Source organism: Erinaceus europaeus, chromosome 5, assembly GCF_950295315.1.
Source record: "Erinaceus europaeus chromosome 5, mEriEur2.1, whole genome shotgun sequence".
Classification (NCBI taxonomy): domain Eukaryota; kingdom Metazoa; phylum Chordata; class Mammalia; order Eulipotyphla; family Erinaceidae; genus Erinaceus; species Erinaceus europaeus.
This window is the reverse complement of record NC_080166.1, coordinates 95,455,933-95,462,141: the sequence shown is the minus strand read 5'-3', so window position 1 is coordinate 95,462,141 and position 6,209 is coordinate 95,455,933. Positions and strand designations below refer to the sequence as shown.

The following is a 6,209-nucleotide window of genomic DNA, read 5'->3' as shown; positions in this document are numbered from 1 at the left end:
TCATGCATTACTATAAAACAACACTTAGCTACTCAGAGTGATAATTAAGGGATAGCAGATATATAGCTCTGATAAAATTCATCTTCCAAAGATGACAGAACTAGGTTTCTCTTAAATGAGAAACTTGAGGATAAGGATAACTTAAATCATCACAACTTACAATCTGTTTGTTATTAAAGCTGGTCACAGTTTAAGAATACATTTTTCCTTGAAGCCAGTGAAAGAAATAAGTTTGTCATTTCATGAGTATAACATTGAATGAAAGATTAGTTAAAAAAAAAAGAGAGAGACAGAGGCTAAGAGCACGTGGTGCAAAGCACAAGGACCTGATTAAGGATCCCGGTTCGAGCCCCCGGCTCCCCACCTGCAGGGGAGTCACTTCACAGGCAGTGAAGCAGGTCTGCAGGTGTCTGTCTTTCTCTCCCCCTCTCTGTCTTCCCCTCCTTTCTCCATTTCTCTCTGTCCTATCCAACAACAATGACATCAATAAAAACAATAATTACAACAATTTTTTTAAAAAAAGGAAAAAAAAAGACTCATCATGCCCATTCATTTGGTCTTATTCAGCTTAACCACACATAACATTTCCTTTTCCTTCAGTGATTCTCTCATTCCCATTTAGGTGTAACTTTTTGTACATTAGGACCATGGACCTTGTGATCTAAAAGGTGGCACAGTGAACAAAACACCAGATTCTTTTAAAAATTTATTTTACTGGGAGTCAGGCGGTAGCACAATGGGTGAAGTGCACGTGGCATTGTTGTTAAAATTCGTAGGCTCCAGCAGGCTGGGCTAGCTTCACGGGTGGGTAACAGAGACGCAGAGACAACAGCTGGGCAGGGAAGCTGTATTTCTTTATTCAGGAACAACGATTTATAAACTAAGACAAACTAATCACCAAGCAGAACTCTGCTGCCTCTTTTCCCCTGCGGCGGTGCAACCCTCTCCGGGTTCCTTGGGGCGGGGCCAAGCGGGCCCTCGAAATTAGCAGGACTGATCCAATTTTCTTGGCGGGGGAGAGCTAGAACAACCCAATGTAAAGCATACAACATGGCATGAAGCACAAGGACCGGAATAAGGATCCCGGTTTGAGCCCCCTGATCCCTACCTGCAGGGGAGTCACTTCACAGGCAGTGAAGCAGGTTTGCAGGTGTCTATCTTTCTCTCCCCCTCTGTCTTCCCCTCCTCTCTCCATTTCTCTCTGTCCTATCTAACAATGATGACATCAATAACAATAACAATAATAACTATAATAACAATAAAACAACAAGGGCCACAAAATAGAAAATAAATAAATATAAGAAATTAAAAAAAATTTATTTTACTTTATTTATAAAAAGGAAACATTGACAAAACCATAGGATAAGAGGGATACAACTCCACGTAATTCCCACCACCAGAACTCTGTATCCCATCCCTTCCCGATAGCCCTCTGGGAGTATGGACCCAAGGTCATTGTGGGTTGCAGAAGGTAGAAGGTCTGGCTTCTGTAATTGCTTCCCCACTGAACATGGGTGTTGACAGGTCGATCCATACTCCAGCCTGTCTCTCTCTTTCCTTAGTGGGGCGGGGCTCTGGGGAAGCAGGGCTCCAAGACACATTGATGGGGTCTTCTGTCCAGGAAAGTCTGCTTGGCAAAACACTAGATTTTTTTTCTTTTTAAAAATATTTATTTATTTCCTTTTTGTTGCCCTTGTTGTTTTTATTGTTGTTATAGTTATTATTATTGATGTCGTCGTTGTTTGATAGAACAGAGAGAAATGGAGAGAGGAGGGGAAGACAGAGAGGGGGAAAGATAGACACCTGCAGACCTGCTTCACTGCCTGTGCAGCGACTCACCTGCAGGTGGGGAGCCGGGGCCTCGAACCGGGATCCTTATGCCAGTCCTTGCGCTTTGCGCCACATGTGCTTAACCCACTGCACTACTGCCTGACTCCCAAAACCCTAGATTCTTAAGCATGAAGTCTGACTTCAAGCACCATCATTTCACGTGCTAGATTGATGCTCTGGTTCTTGCTCTCTTTTCCCTCGTCTGACTCTATCATTAATAAATAATTAAATATTTACCTATTATAACTTTAAAAAGATGTATTAAAATAGAAAAAGTCATATTATCTCCCATCCACAAAAGCTGCTATTCTATGTACCATCTCTTACTGCAAGCACCCATCTTTTATTCTTTGCATTTGCAAATATTTCCTTTCCTTTCCTTTTTCTTTCTCTCTCTCTCTTTTCTTTTCTTTCTTTTTTTTTTTTTTGCCTCTAGGGTATTTTTTTCTTTTTTTTTTTCTGGGGCCTGTGCCTACACTATGAATCCACTGCTCCTGGAGGCCATTTTTCCCATTTTGTTGCACTTGTTACCCTTGTTGTTGTTGTTATCATTGCATAGGACAGAGAGAAATGGAGAGAGGAGGGGAGACAGAGAGGGGGAAAGAAAGAAAGACACCTGCAGACCTGCTTCACCGCCCACGAAGTGACCCCCCTGCAGGTGGGGAGCCGGATGCTGGAACTGGGATCCTTACTCAGGTCCTTGAGCTTCCTGCCATGTGCGCTTAACCTGCTGTGCTACCTCCTGCTTGCCCCCAAGTATTTCCTTTATAATTATTTTAATCACATACATTAACTTAGAAAAAATTTAAACAATATTAGTGATTCAATAATGATTAGCAAGATTGTAACATAATGGGTGTACTGTTCCATACAGTTCCCACCACCAGAGTTCTGTGTCTCATTCCCTCCACTGGAATCTTCCCTATTTTTTAATTCTTTGGATGTCTGGGCTAAAATTCTTTTTTTTTTTCTAATTCTTTTAAAAAATTTATTAGAGACAGAAGTTGAGAAGGGAAGATAGGGAGAGAGACACCTGAAGACGCACAGCACACTGTTCTCCCCAGTAAAGCAGCTACTGGGAGCTGCGGTGGCAATTAAGTCAAGTGAATTCAAATCTTAATCTGCAGACCGCATGTAAGTCAGTTACGGGTATGTTCTGCTGGCCACACAGCAGCTCAAACCAAGGCAGGCGGTGTCGTGTGGGAAGAAGCACTCGCACCACAGGCACGTCAGGTCACGGCCTTTAATGGACCTTCCCCGCGGCCTCAGGCCACCAGGACACAGGCCCCGCCGACCCCCTTGATCTTCTCCTCGGCTCTCCTGCTGAAGAACTTGGCCTTCACGATGACGGGCTGCTTCGGGAGCTTGCCCTTGCCCAGGACCTTGAAGTAGCCCGACCGCACCACGTCGATGATGGGGGCGGCCCCCGCCAGGTTCTTGGAGGCGTTGACGCGCTGCTGACCAGGGTCCACAGCTTGTCCAGGTTGACGGTCGGGCAGAAGCTCTGGTTGCGCTTCAGGTGGTAATGGCGCATGCCGACCTTCCCGAAGTAGCCGGGGTGGGTGGTATTTGTCGAAGTTGATCCTGTGGTGGTACATGTTGCCAGCGTTGCCGCGGCCTCCCGGGTGCTTGCGGTGCTTGCTGATGTGGCCGTGGCTGTGGCTCACGTGGGCCCGGAGCTTGCGGGTCTTCCTGAGCCTGGATGGCATGTCGGCGGCTGAAGGGAAAGGGCTAAAATTCTTTATGGGGCGCAGAAGGTGGAAGATCTGACTCCTGTAATTTCTTCTTCGCTGGACATGGACATTGGCAGGTTGATCCATATGTCCCAGCCTGTTAATTTAGATTTTTTTTTTTTTGGCCTCCAGGGGCTCAGTGCCTGCACTGTGTGTCTGTTTTTTCCCCTTTTGTTGCCCTTGTGGTTTATCATTGTTGTTATTATTTTTGTTGTTGTTGTATAGGACCGAGAGACATGGACATAGGAGGGGAAGTCAGGGGGGAGAGAAAGACAGACACCTTTAGACTTGCTTCACCGCCTGTGAAGTGACTCCCCTGCAGGTGGGGAGCCGGGGGCTCAAACCTGGATCCTTATGCAGGTCCTTGCACTTTGCGCTACTTGAGCTTTACCCACTGCACTACCGCCCGACACCCAGAAAAAATATTTTAAGATAGAGAGAGAGGTGAGGTGTGTGTGTGTGGTTGGGGCTTGGGGGCCCAGCTCTGAAGCTTCCTTCTGGGACTGGATTCAGACTTGGCTTATGCACATGGCAAAGCACCACATTATCCCAGTAAGTTATTTTGCTGACCTTATTTTTAAAATTCTTACACCATAAATCATTAGTTTTTAATTTGTTAGCGATTGCACAACTGTCACATCAGAATTCTCTTAGATATGAGAAGTCATAGATAAAATCATGTAGTTTCTAGAATAGTGATTTAAAACAATTTATAATATGATTTTTTACCGCTTTTAAAAATTGATTTAATTATGATTGACAAGTCCATTGGATAAGAGGTGTACAATTCCACCCTGCTACCAGAGTTCTGCATTCCATCCCCTTCATTGGAAGCTTTCCTATCCTTTTTCCCTCTAGGAGTATGGACCCAGGATCTTTATGGAGTACCAAAGGTGGATGGTCTGGCTTCTGTAACTGCTTCTTCACTAGACATGGGTGCTGGCAGGTTGATCCATACTCCCAGCTTATTTCTATATTTCCCTAGTTGGTTAGGGCTCTGGAGAGGTGGGGTTCCAGGACACATTGGTGAGGTCATCTGCACAGGGAATTCAGGTTGGTGCCATTGTAACATCTGCAACTTGGTGGCTGAAAAGCATTATGATATAAAGCAGAAAAGATGGATATGACCAGTCATGTGGAGAGAGGGATCTGTTAGAGGTCTATGCCCATCATATCTATGTGGGAATCCCAGGATTCCCTGACTAGGGTCCCTAATGATAGGTTGACCTAGTAGTGAGCAAGAGTACCATCATTAAAATATGTTTCTTGCCTTTTCCCAACTTTTATAGTCCTTACTTTATCTGAAAAGGTTTACCCTTGGAGTGACTAAGGGAAGTAAAATAGGAAGAGGGTGGGGAGGGTATCTAGGTCTAATTTGAAACTATTCAATTAAGTACTTGATGGTTTCTTTATGATTTTTATGGCTCACACAGAAAACATTTTAGCAGTTTACTCATAAACCCAAAGTAGTCTTCAATAAGAAGTCCAAAGTAAACCTAAAGGTCAGTAATGAATATTTTAGTTAATTATTGTGATAGTGTATTTCTATTATTAATCTTAATAAAACATACCAAAAAAGAAGACTTGAGAAACTACTTAAATACTGTTAAAAGAAATGGGTCAAAAAGAAAGAAAGAAAGAAAGAAAGAAAGAAAGAAAGAAAGAAAGAAAGAAAGAAATGGGTCCACACAGGGATGCAGAGGTTGCACAAGTTCCTGTGCTGAAATGGGCTCCAGATCAAATTGATGGGGTTTAGAGTTAACAATATTTATGCCCTTTCCCTATATTTGGTGTTGGTACTCTTCGTGTTGGTTTGGCCCCCTTCCCCCTACCTCTGAGAGAAATGGTTTGGTCCTTGCTAGTTTCGCGCCCCTCTTTCTCCCTGCACCCTATGCTAAGGATGTGCAGAGTCCCAGCAGCAGCAGCAGAAGGAAAAACATGGGGAAGCACATGGGGTGGTGATTTGCCCATTCATGAATAAAGATATACAGCTTCTCAGCCCAGCTGTGTATCCCTGAGTGTCTCTCCCGCTGCGACGCTAGCCTGGCCAGCTGGAGCCTCCGAAACATTAACAACAAATGGCGCCCAACATGGGGCCTGACCTGCCCATCCCCCAGATAAGTGAAGACATTTGGCTACCTATCCACTATGGGCTGCTTTTCTACTTGTGAAGAGGTTTCCAAAGGCCTCTGCCCTTTCTTCATGAGAATGTTTCTCTGTTTCTGGAACATTTCGCTCTGGGCCACACTCTGGTTTCTGCCTGCCACCTGCCTGCAGGAGCCAGCTCACTGCTGTGGGGTGAGGGGTGGGGCTCGGAGATGCGCCGGCATGGCTGCTGAAGCCTCGGGAGCTGGGAGCAGGGTGGCGGGCATGGCAGGCAGAGCTGCAGCCCATCCTGGCCCCCGCCCTGGGGCACCTCGGCCCGCGCCTTCTGCACAGCCATCCCGCCCACCCTCCCTCCTGCTATGAAGTCTGGGCAGATCCTGGACCACCCATAGACCATGGGCTCCCTGCCAGGACTGGGCCCCCTGGCCGAGATCCCCAGATTGGCTCTGAAGGCAGAGGAGCTAGAATACGCAGAGATCTGTGCAGTGATCGCAACCTGCAATTCCTGGAGCTGAAGTTGGGCAAGAAGCCACCGCCGGA

The 6,209-nt window shown here is 45.8% G+C and overlaps 1 pseudogene; it reads right to left on the bottom strand.

Moving 5' to 3' along the window:
* Positions 1–2,804: 2,804 nt before the first annotated feature.
* LOC103120694 (large ribosomal subunit protein uL15-like) lies at positions 2,805–3,665 on the bottom strand (annotated as a pseudogene).
* Positions 3,666–6,209: the final 2,544 nt, after the last annotated feature.